We start from the raw sequence: 14,516 nt of genomic DNA on the forward strand, positions 1-14,516 counted from the left end.
AGAGGTGCACTCTGCAAGCACAGTCACACCTCTGCCTTACCTTAAATGACACAGTTCTAATCTATTAAAACTAATGGTGTGAATGATTTCAGACCATTACTTCCCATTGCAGTGACAGCAAGTACACAAAGAGAATCCAGGAGCCTGTTTCTGTAAGACATTTACATGATGGATAGGAGCACTGGGGACACTGTTCTGAGGTAGACAAGTTTGTTGACATAATGACACATATCTTTTGGCTTTTCTTTGTGCTGCCGCTATGAAAATACAGCAGTGTGGTGCACTTGCTGGCCTTAGCAGATATCTTGTCCAAAATAGGAAGGGTGAACTCAAAATAAAAAGTCATCAGCATGGTACCCCATGCTTTGACCAAGTGTTCTATCTATGGTCAATTGTCCAGTGGCCTTGGACAATGGCACTTATTTAAAAAGAAATAAGTTGTTGTGTTGGCCTCTTTTAATAAAACGGACACAACATCTATTCTGCCTGATATTACCTGAGTGGTGTGAAGTTGCTGCACAAAGTGCCCTTACCAAGCCTTCCCCCCAACCTTATTCTTCTATATGCTTTGGACTACAACTCCCAGAATTCATGACCATTGGCCATGTTGACTGGGAGTTGAAGTCAAAAACATCTGGAAGGCACCGGGTTGGGAAAGGCTATACTAGGTGATGTCAGAAATCCTAGACCATATAGGAAGATTCCATGATGTAGCTCAGGAATTGGGATTGTTTGGCCTTCCAGATGTTGTTGGACTGTAACTCCCATCATCCTTCATGATTATCTATACTGAGTAGAGTTGATGGGAGTTGCAGTCCAACAACATCTGGATAGCCACATGTCATCCCCCCCACAGATGTAGTTCTTTGTCATTGCCATAGAAAGATCAAAATAAGGAGTGTTTGCACCTAATCATCCCTACCAGAGGCCAAAACTCAAGATCATAAGTGCACCCAGTGTCCTTCCCTGGCAGGAAACTCAGACTGACAGGAATGGAAGAAACCTGATAGCATCCAAATGTGCCTGGACCTGATTACATGGTATGTGGATGGGTGCAAGAGGAGTCCAGAAGTGTTCAATTCCTACTTTGCCTCGGTCTTCTCCCAAAAGCGGATCTATGATCCCCCTGGAAAAAGTGAAGCAGACGTTGAGGGGGCAGGATTGCAGTTTGAGATTGATAAACAAATGGTCAAAGAACACCTAATTTCCTTGAATGAGTTCAAATCCCCAGGGCCCGATAAACTGCATCCAAGAGTAATGAAGGAGCTAGCGGAAGAACTCTCAGAACCTTTGTCTATTATCTTTGCAAAATCATGGAAGACGGGTGAGGTGCCGGACGACTGGAGGAGGGCTAACGTTGTCCCTATCTTCAAAAAGGGCAAAAAGGAGGAACCTGGGAACTACAGACCAGTCAGCCTGACATCCATCCCTGGGAAAATTCTGGAGCAGATTATAAAGAAGTCAATCTGTAAACACCTTGAAATCAATGCAGTGATTACTAGAAGCCAACATGGATTTGTCAGGAACAAATCCTGTCAGACTAATTTGATCTCATTTTTTGATAGGATAACCTCCCTTGTGGACTGTGGGAATGCTGTGGATGTCATATATCTTGACTTCAGCAAAGCTTTTGACAAAGTACCACATGACATTCTGATTAACAAACTAGCTAAAAGTGGGCTAGATGGAACAACTATTAGGTGGATCCACAGTTGGCTACAGAATCGGACTCAAAGAGTACTTATCAATGGAACCTTCTCAAACTGGGGAGAGGCAACGAGTGGGGTGCCGCAGGGCTCAGTCCTGGGCCCAGTGCTCTTCAACATTTTTATTAATGATTTGGACGAGGAGGTGCAGGGAACGCTGATCAAATTTGCAGATGACACCAAATTGGGTGGGATAGCTAATACCCTGGAAGACAGAAACAAACTTCAAAGTGATCTTGATAGGCTGGAGTGCTGGGCTGAAAACAACAGAATGAAATTTAATAGGGATAAATGCCAAGTTCTACATTTAGGGAATAGAAACCAAATGCACAGTTACAAGATGGGGGACACTTGGCTCAGCAATACTACAAATGAGAAAGATCTTGGAATTGTTGTAGATCACAAGCTGAATATGAGCCAACAGTGCGATATGGCTGCAAGAAAGGCAAATGCTATTTTGGGCTGCATTAATAGAAGTATAGCTTCCAAATCACGTGAGGTACTGGTTCCTCTCTATTCGGCCCTGGTTAGGCCTCATCTAGAGTATTGCGTCCAGTTCTGGGCTCCACAATTCAAGAAGGACGCAGACAAGCTGGAGCGTGTTCAGAAGAGGGCAACGAGGATGATCAGAGGTCTAGAAACAAAGCCCTATGAAGAGAGACTGAAAGAACTGGGCATGTTTAGCCTGGAGAAGAGAAGATTGAGGGGAGACATGATAGCACTCTTCAAATACTTAAAAGGTTGTCACACAGAGGAGGGCCAGGATCTCTTCTCGATTCTCCCAGAGTGCAGGACACGGAATAACGGGCTCAAGTTAAAGGAAGCCAGATTCCGGCTGGACATCAGGAAAAACTTCCTGACTGTTAGAGCAGTGCGACAGTGGAATCAGCTACCTAGGGAGGTTGTGGGCTCTCCCACACTAGAGGCATTCAAGAGGCAGCTGGACAACCATCTGTCAGGGATGCTTTAGGGTGGATTCCTGCATTGAGCAGGGGGTTGGACTCGATGGCCTTGTAGGCCCCTTCCAACTCTGCTATTCTATGAATCTATGATTCTATGATACTTTAATCTTTAATAAAAGAAAGAAAGAAAGAAAGAAAGAAAGAAAGAAAGAAAGAAAGAAATGTTCCTTGATGCCTCCTCCTTTATTCTGATGACACACATCAAGGTATTTTGTTTTTCACACCATCTGTATTATTTGGTTTGCACCTTATTAACAACATTGGAAGAAAGGTGTTGACTTCTTTGAAGTAGTGGTGTTAACAGAAGATTCATAGTTGCTTTATTATTTTTTCGGGGGGGAAAGAAATAGAGAAATAAAAGGGAAACTTAATTTTAAACTAAGAAATACTTCATGTCACCATCTGGAGTAGGAGAGAAAGAGAAAACGTGTTGACACATTAATAATGATGGCTCTGAAGAATACACTGGAAAACATGAAGGGTAGATCAGTTGTTAAAACACCATCTCAAGGTTGTAGGAATGACCTTCCAAAGAAAAAAATTAAGATGAGGATCAAGATCTTTGACTCACATAACACAAGCTCCTGCCTTCAGTAAGACAGGGGTGTAGCTCAGCACCTAAGCCAGTATACTTGGCTTGGTCAGTATAGGAAGCCAATATGAGAAGCAAAGACATAACTACTTATCTCTTCGTTGCTGTCAGGCCCACCTGTTGAGTTGTCTTTCATTCATTGTGGAAGTGGAATCATTGCATATTTCCCTGTGGCAAGCTCTGGTAGTGTTTGAGGGATGAGGTTGCCAGGTTCACATTGGAACAACGTATGTCAGCATCAGCAGCTCAGAGAGGGAGGATGTAGGAGAAGCAAAGCCAGTTTGGTGCCAGCATGCTGAATTCTGTGAGCACCTCTGCTGAAATTTTCCCAAGCAGAATCGAGGCACAGTCCTCAAGCAGCATCCCCTCCCCAACTTGATTCTACTTGCGTCCTTCCAGAACTCTCCCACCTTCAAGGGAAGGGGAGACTGGGTAGCAGGAAGAAGAGGGATCCAGAGTGGACAGGAAAGACCCATCTAGATTTTCCTTCAATGGGAAATGAAGCATCTTTTCCTGACGAAAGTGATGGGGTTGGACCACACATGTGAAATGCACCAGGCTGGTTTTCCATACTAGGCAACAGCCACCTGGTACACATGGATGCATGAAGCTGCCTTATACAGGTCATTGGTCCATCTAGCCCAGGACTGCCTGCTCTGACTGGCAGCTGCTCTCCAAGGATGGAGGAACATAAGAACATAAGAAGAGCCATGCTGGATCAGGCCAAGGGTCCATCTAGTCCAGCACTCACCCATTGGCCAACCAGCTGTCGACCAGGGACCAACGAAGCAGGAAAGGTTTCTCAAGTTGGTGCTATATGAGAACCTTTCAGACGGAGGGGCAGGGGGTTCAACCTGGCACCTTCTAAATGCAAAGCTGCCACTGCGCTAATACCAGCCTCTGTAGATGACCCCATGCTCCAAATGTGATGAAATCAGGATGGGAAATAGCAATGGGGGAAGCAGAAACCAACTGTGGTAGTCCTTTAATATGCATATCAAACCGAAGCCAGTTCTGAGTGAATTATCCAATGAAAACAGCATGTTATAATGGAACTGGTCCAGAGGGGGCAGCTCTGGGAAGGGGTGTGGATTCACTTCTCGCTCATCATTGTCTACTACTGCTCTCCAGAGTTTCAGGTAGGAGTCCTTCTCAGACCTCATTTCTGAGATCAGCGCCAGGCAGTGCACCTCGAATCATCTGCATGCACATGAAATTCACTTGTTCTTCAGCTATCGGAAAACTTGGGTTATGGGAGTTTTACATCACATTCACATCACAACAGAACTCTATCCATTTGGGCAAACCAGTTGCTTTAGGAATTCGCTAAGGCAACCTCTCCCAACCTGGCTCCCCTCCAGATATTTTGGAATTCAGCTGTCATCATCCTCAGTCAGCGTAGCCAATCATCAGGGATGATGGGAGGCATAGTCCAAAACATCTGGAGGAGTGCCAAGCGAAAGTCATGTGGAGTGAGTACAAAAGGAATCTACAGCGAAGGAAGAGGACTGTCCTTGCAACTTTTCTTCACCTTGAACCCTGTCTGATGCACTTTGGGAACAGCACTAAAGTTGTTTGGAACTAAACCCAGCCAAATTGCCAAGCTAAAAAAAGAAAGAGCTGAACCTTCGAGCTGCACGGCATCATTCATCATTCAATCCAGGCTGGTTGTTTCCAGATACTTCAATGTCACTGAACAGCAAATGATGCAACAGGGGCATATTAGCTAGAAAACAGCAGCATCCATCCATCGGTATCTCAGGATGTACTTTACCCTATGGTGAGCGACTTTTTTGGGCCACATTGTATTTATTGTTTTCCCCACTTCCAGAGATTGAGGCTATTTTCTATGTTTAAAAGAAGGAGCACTGTAATTTCCTCTGGCATTTGTCCTATGCACAATAACTACTTTGCAATGTCCTGAATGGTTCGCAATGTGGGAGGTGTGTGTGCGTGCGTGTGTGTGTGTGTGTCTTAGTCACACCGAAGTGGTCCTCCAAATTATCTCTACGTTTAAACAAATGGAACTTCGACAAAACTTTTGAAAAATGCCATTAAAGAAAGCTCATTGCTAGAATTTGCACAAAGGAGGGCAGGGGATGACTTTTGCCCAACATTTCTTTCCAGAAATCAGACCAAATATGTGGAACCACTGTTTCAACTATATCTGAAATCATCTGAAAAATTTAAGGTGGTGCTACTAATGCAGCCTAAATTTATATTTCTGGGTCTTGATCCTGCCCAGTCTGTTCCACTTTTCCATAACGCAAACAAAACAGTATGAAACAGATTTGATGTAGAGAAGTCACTTCGGGGTGTTGCTTCAGCCCAACTAACATGGGAGTGGGGTGGGGGGTGGGGAGAGAATATGCCCCAGTCATATTTATCTGGAAATATTCATTTTGGTGCTATTTTGGTGAGGGGAGATCAGACGAGGGCAACGAGGATGATCAGGGGTCTGGAAACAAAGCCCTATGAGGAGTGACTGAAAGAACTAGGCATGTTTAACCTTGAGAAGAAAAGACTGAGGGGAGACATGATAGCACTCTTCAATTGCTTGAAAGGTTTTCACACAGAGGGGGCCCAGGATCTCTTCTCGATCCTCCCAGAGTGCAGGACACGGAATAATGGACTCAAGTTACAGGAAGCCAGATTCCGGCTGGACATCAGGAAAAACTTCCTGACTGTTAGAGCAGTATGGCAATGGAACCAGTTACCTAGGGAGGTTGTGGGCTCTCCCACACTAGAAGTATTCAAGAGGCAGCTGGACAGCCATCTGTCAGGAATGCTTTAAGGTAGATTCCTGCAATGAGCAGGGGGTGGACTTGATGGCCTTATGGGTCCCTTCCAACTCTACTATTCTATGATTCTAGTATTCTATGTTTCTATGATTAAAATAACGAGCAGGTAACATGAGGTTGAACTGTAAAGCCCACCAAATTCTGAAAGGATCCTGATTCTCTTCCTTAACTTAGTAATGATCATTTGGGGAATGTGCTGCTAAGGACCTCACTGTAGGTTAGACTAGACATTGATTTTGCAAACACAGGATTGCAACTGGTTTGGATCACTGTAACATGCTGTACATGGGGCTGCCTTTGAAGAGTGTTTGAAAACTTCAGCTGGTTCAAAGAGCTACAGCCAGATTGTTGACAGGGGCTGGTTACAGGGAGCAGACAACTCCCCTGTTACAACAGCTCCACTGGCTTTCAGTTGGTTTCCGAAGGGGTGGGGGTAGAGCTCATATGAAATTCCCTGCCTATGGAGGTCGGGCAGGCACCAACTTTGTATTCCTTTCGGTGCCTCCTGAAAACATCATTGCCCCAGGAAGCCTTTCCTTAATGACCAGCCACTGTTCACAGTTCACTTTTCATTTGCTTCTTTTAAAAATCTATTTTAGGGTGTTTTATTCTGTTTTTATTATATTTTATCTTGTACTCTGCTCCAAAATTTTGAATGGGGAGTGGCATATAAATATTGTAAATAAATAAATTCAAAGTGCTGGTTCTGACCTATACGGCTCAGGTCCAGGGCAGGATCTACACTACTGCTTGTAACGGTTTATAATGGTTATGACAACTGTTCAGGCCCAGGACACATTACAAATACTGTTTTCATACCATTTTTAAAGTGTTATATCCTGCTTGGTGTAGATCGGCATCTTTTCCCTTATGAGCATGCCTGTGCGCTGAGATCCTCAGGGGAGGCCCTTCTCTTGCTCCCACCACCATCCCAGGCACGGCTGGTGGGAACGCAGAAGAGGGCCTTCTCAGTGGCTGCTCCAAGGCTCTGGAACTCCCTTCCAAGGGAGGTCAGACTGACTCCCTCCTTGCTATGTTTCTGGAGGCAGGCAAAAACGTTTTTGTTCCAGCAGGCCTTTGGGGACTAGTCTAGACCTCTGTTATGCATTGGAGATAGATAGATAGATAGATAGATAGATAGATAGATAGATAGATAGATAGATAGATATAGATATAGATATAGATATAGATATAGATGTGTGTGTGTGTGTGTGTGTGTGTGTGTGTGTGTGTGTTTTAATATTATACTGGGTTTAATTATATTTTTAACTTTTGTATATTTCTATTTATATATTTTAATTTTGTAAAGCTGCCTTGAGTCCCAGTATTGGGGAAAAGGCAGGATACTACTACTACTACTACTACTACTTATTATTATTATTATTATTACTACAACAACAACTACTACTACTACTACTACTACTACAACCCCTGCTGCAGATGCAGAAGCGCTAATGAGTGGAAGGAGGAAGGGAGGGACGTAACCCTTTCATGCCTGTCAATTATCTACTGTAAATCTTTTCTCTCCCTGCCCTTCTCAAAGGCTAATTTTCTCACTGGCTTCTGGTTTCAGAGCCTGGGTGAGGAAAAATCAATGCAAAGCAAAACTCGGGTGAGATGTTCACGGAGAAAACAGTGAGTGGGGGAAGGGTTAAGCATGTCCTTCTCTCTGGCTGATCTCTCCTGCAAATGCCCTCCAGGTCTCCTATTAGTGCTTGTGAGAGGCAACCTCCATTTCCCTCCTAATTATATCTAGTTGGGCCCTATGTGTAGGAAGTGTTTACAGCTTGGGTAACCATCAGACAGAGTTTATTGTACTACCCTGGTTAGATATTATATGACTGCTGTGTAAGTGCAGGGGGAGTGGGGAATCAAACTCTAAATTAATTAACTCATTAGATCTTACTGTGCTTTATTACGCTGTTTGGTGAGTCCTCTTGGCAGCCGTTGGGGGAAGCTCGCAGTTCTTGATCCAGAGGTGCTAATTTCTAGGGCAATATTTCAAGCCAGCCTCATCCGTCATGTAACAAAGGGGGTATTGTGATCTCATCAGTCTAAGTAAAAGTGACATAAGAGGATCTCATCAAATGAAAACAGGGGCTGATGGATGGGTGATCTTTACTAACTCAGAGAAGTATATCGATTCTGGCCAATATATTATCTCTCGCATTAATATCTCACAAGCAAGAGCAAATGGAGACGGTGCAATATTGTTATAACATTTTATGCAAAATGAAGAATAGCCCCATGCAAAAGGTAACATCGCAATGGGCCCAATCCACAGGGACGCAAATTGGCTTCTCATGGAAATGCTATTTATTTGCTACCTGCTACTTATTTTCATCTCTAACATTTGGGATAGTTCCTCACCAAAAATAGAATATTTCCCAAGTCTGAACCCAGATTGAAATGGGTGTAGATAATCAGTTTTATCCAATACAGGCTAGACTCTCAGGCACCTTGTTCCAAAAGGGGGCATTTGTGACTGGGCATTAGTTGTTACAATATCCAGGCTTCATTTGTATAGAAAAGGAAATTATTCCCCACCCAGTGATTCTTTTACCCATAAATGATTACATGGACTGGAAGGAGATTTCTGTTAAAGAATAAGGCATGTTGACTCCAGCCTTTGCCAAAAACTTACTGAAGTGTAGGAACAAAAAGAGGCTGGGACTATCTTGCATTCAACTATTTCATTAAAACCAGTAAAATATCAGGATCAGACCATGTCAATATCAGGATATTCTTGCTTAGTTTCAGTGTTCTGAAAATGCTGCATTTCAGAAAAATGCTGTTGAGTATTGCATTCACTCCTAAACATTTGACAAGTGGGGAATATATATAGCGCAAAAAGGATTCCATACTGCCATCTAGTGGATCTTTGTATGTCACACATAGAGGACAATGATCGTTGTTTTCATTTTGGCTGTTTTTGGGATCTGTTACCCATTTTGAGAAACTCCGGCCTAGAATAACATGTTGGGCTTAACAACATGAAAGTACTACAAGTGCTTTGATGATGATGATGATGATGATGATGATGATGATGATGATGATGATGATGTCCTGCAAAGCATGGAAGGAGTCCCTACTATGTAATAAGCAGAGTTCAAGCATGGCTTAGAAAGAGACATCAGGAGAGCTTGGGGAAATGGAATATTTTTTTTAGATGTTCTGACACTATTAGCCAAGAGCAGATGTTACTGATAGATGTGACAGAGCAGTGGGGTGCAATGAATAGATAGCAATGATGAAAAGGCTGGTATGTGGTTTGGACTTAGGATAGAAGTTTTCACAAGTTACCAACAGAGAAGGGCATGGAAAGAGGTATTCGCTCACTCAGAGTAATGGCAATGCTTCCTACCCTTACTCTGAATTGCCTTCATTTTTTAAAAAAGATTTTATTTATTTTAAAATTGTAGCCAAAAGTTGATCAGTCCCCTAACAATTGATGTCTAAACAGCTGTTATATAGGAATAAGAAAAAATAATACAATTTTGAGGGGGAAACCAATACAAAAAAGGAGAAAAAAGAGGGGGGAGAAAATAAAGAGAAAGAAAAAAATAGAAATAACTAAATAAACAAATATACAAATTAATAAGTGTGCTGTATGATCTTCATTTGTTGTTATAATGTCCAAATGCTCAAAGCAAAAGTGGCCATATATTGTTGTAAATCTGGTTGTGACGTATATTGAATAAATCTCCACCATATAGCATAAGAAGATAGTGGTTCTGTTTTTCCTAGGAAGGAAGGAGCAGTTTTTCACGTTAAAATCACTTAAATCATATCACCGTCATGACCACAGGCATAACATGGAGTTTTCTTCTCCTGCCTTGATGCTAAACACATATACTTGGGTATAAGCACCATTTTCTTGTAGGAAAGGATAATATATATTTAAAATAATAACAATAACAACAACAACAACAACAACAACAACAACAATTAGCATCTGTTTTAATTTTTGTGAACCGCCCAGAGAGCTCTGGCTATTGGGCGGTATAGAAATGTAATAAATAAAATGAATAAATAAAAATAAAATCTGTAATGCCTGGCTGGCTGCTCCCATGAATATAAAATCTTTTTAAAAATAAGCAGAAAGGACGCTGTGGCAGGCAGTGACAGCCCAGGTGGGGCCTGGCATTCCCATGTCAGGTGCTGATGCTGGGCTTCTTCTTGCCCACTGCCCCATAACTTGCCATTCCCTGGTTGGTCATTTGGGGCGGTGGGGCCATAGATCTTGGTCCCAAGGTCCAGCGCTACCTGCACTACTGCTATAAAGCACTCTCTCAGAACTGGCAAAAAGGATCAATGATATGGATGGACAGTGGACTGACTGACTAGGACTCTACTAGAATGTGGAGCCTGGGTGTGGGAGACCCAGATTCCAGTAGAGGCTGGTGTCCCCGATTCCAGTGGGGCAGTGAATCCACTCTGGGCTTCAGTCAGAACCAACCAGAACTCTACGGGAGCTATCCAAAGTGCTGAACCCTAACCCCCAAACTGGGTTCAGCACCTTGGATAGCTCATTTAGAGTTCTGACCAGTTCCGACAGAAACAAGAGTGGATTTACCACCCTGCTGAAATAGGAGCCCCCCAGGCTCCACTGCCAGATTCAAACCCTCATTAAATTATGAACCGTATTTTGATGGGGGAGGGAGCGGGGAACTTGCTGAGCCACTCATAGGGCTCCATCACTTTTTTTCCTGGTATGCACTGGCAATTTTGACCTCCGTTTCATTAGCGCAGCAAGCACTGGTCCCTTTCATGATTGCCATTGTTGTTTGCTCTCCTGCTATTGTGCCTGTCCCGTCCCACCCCTTCTCTTTCCCCCTCCAGTTGATTGGTTCCTATTGGGTGATGGATGTGGTTGACCCTGACCCTGCTCTGGTTTTGTTGTCTAAGGTTTTACTGATTCTGCATTTAATTGGCTGGCCGCCATTCCTGCAGGCAACGAGGAGGGGTTGGAGCAGCAAAAGTCCATTCCACCAGCTCAGGAAAAGTCCATTCGTTTGACCAACAGACTCAGCAAGCTGGAGGAGAAGCGCTCTGCCCTCCTCTTTCATCAGCAGGACCGCCCCCAACAAAAGCAAAATAGTGGGAAGATGCCAATACACGGGACAAAAGTGCACTTTTATTTCACATTGAGAAAATATATCAGACTTCCTAGGTGGTTTTTGTGGAAGGCTGGAAGGGGCGGGAGGCACATGGGAGGCAAACGACATCATGAGAGGAACCCACAAAAATCTGTGAATGTCCAGCAATGAGCGTGTAATAAAATGTTCGTCTGATGGAGCTCATGATCTCACCACTTTCTGACTCATTTGAGCAGCTGTGAAGCTAAAACATCACTTTGAGCTCTTTGGAGTAACGAAGGATATAGAAATACCAACCCGTTGCCTTCTAAAAAGAGAAAGAAAAACCTGTAGTTCAATATGCCCAGCAAGAAAAGAGGCGAAACTCACAAGCTCCATTACAAGTTGCCAATTTAAAAGAACAACTTGGCAGGCAATTGTGGGCCTACAGGTGCAATAAGCTTGATGGTTGGAAGAACTTTGAAGTGCCTACATCTCAGCAGGGTTGATGGGAAGCCCTAGCAAGGAGTCAGTTAATAAGAGCCAATCTTTGAACATCTCAAACCGTGCAAAGCTGTAGAGGTTTTATGATTCATCTCCTCTCCATGCGTCATTGCTAAGGAGAGGAAAGCAAACGTATCATTCATTGGGCCTTGATGATTTCAGCAGCGATGTGGGTCCAGGAGGTTTACCTTGGTTGAATCTTCTGTGAGGTAGCCCAAAGCATGCTTGGAATAAAGTACAGCTCTCTTGGAAGGCAAAAGTGAGCTGCATGGGTTTACATTTTCTTCATGGAAGGTATGCAGAATAGTGGGGGGGACTTTTGAAGAGGAGGAGAGAAATTCATTCACTAAGAAAACTCATTACTCTCCTAAACATCTTTACTGGATTTCACTTGATTCTAAGCACTTTCAATATAACACCAACTTAACCTTTTTAAGGGGCTTTTATTGATAGTGTTACACAGACATTCCAGGTACCTGGGGGGTTTGGAGAAGAGGGTGGGGAGAAAATTAAATTACTTAACTTCGTGGTCTTAATTATCAGGAATAATTACCTCCGCTCAATTCTCAAACATGAGCTCTCCAGAGAACGAAGCATTTTAGTTTGGGGGAGGGGGGGTAAAGGGGGCAAGCAAGGAACTGAATCCAGAGGAACCAGTTTGTAACTTATTTAGAGGTTTCTAATTAACCCACTGAGTGTATAATGCAATCAAAGCTTCTCTGTTGGACTTAATTATTAAAAGCTATTAAAGAAAAGAAAGCATGTGTGTGCTAATTGATGTGCCTGGAAAAACTGTGTGTGTCCATATCCCCAAAGCACAGCCTGTCATCGAAAGAAAAGTGAACGGTGCAATGCCGTGCAGGTGAAGCCCATGTGAAAAATGGGCTGTACATCATGCTAAAGAAAATGCATATGAATCTCTTGCTGCCCAACAGCATTGCCAAGCTTTTCGCATCATTCTGTTAAGGCTCCTGCATTCATCACTTCCAGAGGTATCAGCCAGGATGACAGCTGTCACACTAACATTGGCCTGAATGAACAGTCACAATTGGTGCTGTGCCCAAAAGTCTGATTGTTCCATTTTGGGCATTTCATGGGGGGCAGGAAATGAAAACTCTGGCAAAAGTGTTTGGGAGAGGTGAGAATTTCAGAGAATTTTCTCATTGGGGAAGCGGACAGGGTTTCTACATACCTTTTTAAATGCAGGAGGTCTTTCTATTTTCTTTTTTTTAAAAAACGAAACACACACCCAGCACTTGCAGGAGCTCCAATAGGCTCTGAATGCCTATTGGAGCAGGTGAAGTTACGTAATCTAAAATGGAATTTGGGATTACTAAAGACTTGCCATGAAAAGTACTGTGGAGCTTTTCATGGACTCGAACCCTCGTTTACTGTAGATTGTGTGTCTTTGTTTGTCGTCAGCTCAGTCTACTGGCAGACTGAGTTTGATCTACAGCTCTTAGACTTTCCTGCGGCACTAGATTCCTTGTGTCTGTGAGTTTATCCTTCCCTGGATCTTGTTTAAGCCTTGACCATGTTGCTTGGAGTTACTAATGTATGTTCCAAAGTTGGACTAGCTCTCTTTAGTTGATTTGTTAAGGCTTTCAAGAATTTGCCCCTTTGATTGCCTGAAGAATCATATCAAGAATCATTTCTTTCCTTTGTCCAGGTTTGGAACCCATGTATGGATTGACTTCCCTTGTGTTCAGAACCACAGAGATATTAACAGGGAAATTGGTGGTGATCTTGTCACAGTAGTAGTGATTAGCTTTTGACTATTCTAGAATTTCTTGGTGCCTATAGCTCCTGACCATCAGCTATATGATTTCTGACGTGTCTAGCCATTTAGCTTTTGCTGTGATTTCCTGCAATAACAAAGTCTCACTGATTTGGGTGCCCCATGTCAGTTTGCCAGAATGCATGATTGCTTGAAAGACTAAGGGCCTTCCTAGACAAGGCCTTAGCGTGCCTTGAGACCCTGTTTCCCTGCTGTGGGTCCAGATGACGCACAGGGGAATCCGGGCCCAGGCCGCACTGAGGCCTCCTCCAACGCGCCATAAGCAAAGTCGCTTATGGCGCGCTTTTTTTGCAGCCCCAGCCTCAGGCCGGAGCTGCAAAACGTCTGGGAAGGTCCGTGGCTTTTTGCGGCTACTCGCTTACTCGTGAGTAGCCGCGAAAAGCCGCGGACCTGGCACAGCGCTCATACGAGCACTGTGCCCATCGACCCACGGGGGGGGGAGGAAGAGTGGGGCAGGGGGAAGGATGGCAAGGGGGGATGGCAAGGGGGGAGGGCGGGTGAGAGAGCGCCCCGCGCCGCCGCCCGAGCAAGCAGGCGAGCGGTGCTTGCCCGGGCAATGCCGCCCCATGCCAGGCCTTGCCCAGGCAAGCGCCGCTCGCCTGCTTGCTCAGGCGGCGGTGCGCAGCGCTCTCTCACCCGCCCTCCCCCCTTGCCATCCCCCCTTGCCATCCTTCCCCCCCCCCGTTTTAAAAAAAACCCTTACCGTCTCTGGAGTCTTCGGGCCGCATGCGGCCCCTTTAAAGTAAAAAGAAAAAATGCCGGATGCTGCAGGGCTTGCGTCGTCCCTGCGCGTCCGGCGTGTGGAACCCTGGGCGGCACGTGCTAACGTTAGCGCGCCTTGGCCCCGCCTCCCTGCCGGGATAAGCCGGCAGGTCTAGCAAAGCCCTAGACTTGACAACATCCCAGCAAGTAGGTATAAACTGCATTCCTACCAACTGTATTTCTTCGATTCTAAGACACACCTTTTTCCCCATATAAACATCTCTAAAAATGGGGTGCATCTTAGAGTCGCGGGTGCGATTATTATTCTTAGAATCAAAGCTTTTTTTCTGTTGGTGGTACTGAAATTAGTGTG

The sequence above is a fragment of the Elgaria multicarinata genome, chromosome 1 (assembly GCF_023053635.1).
Source record: "Elgaria multicarinata webbii isolate HBS135686 ecotype San Diego chromosome 1, rElgMul1.1.pri, whole genome shotgun sequence".
NCBI lineage: Eukaryota > Metazoa > Chordata > Lepidosauria > Squamata > Anguidae > Elgaria > Elgaria multicarinata.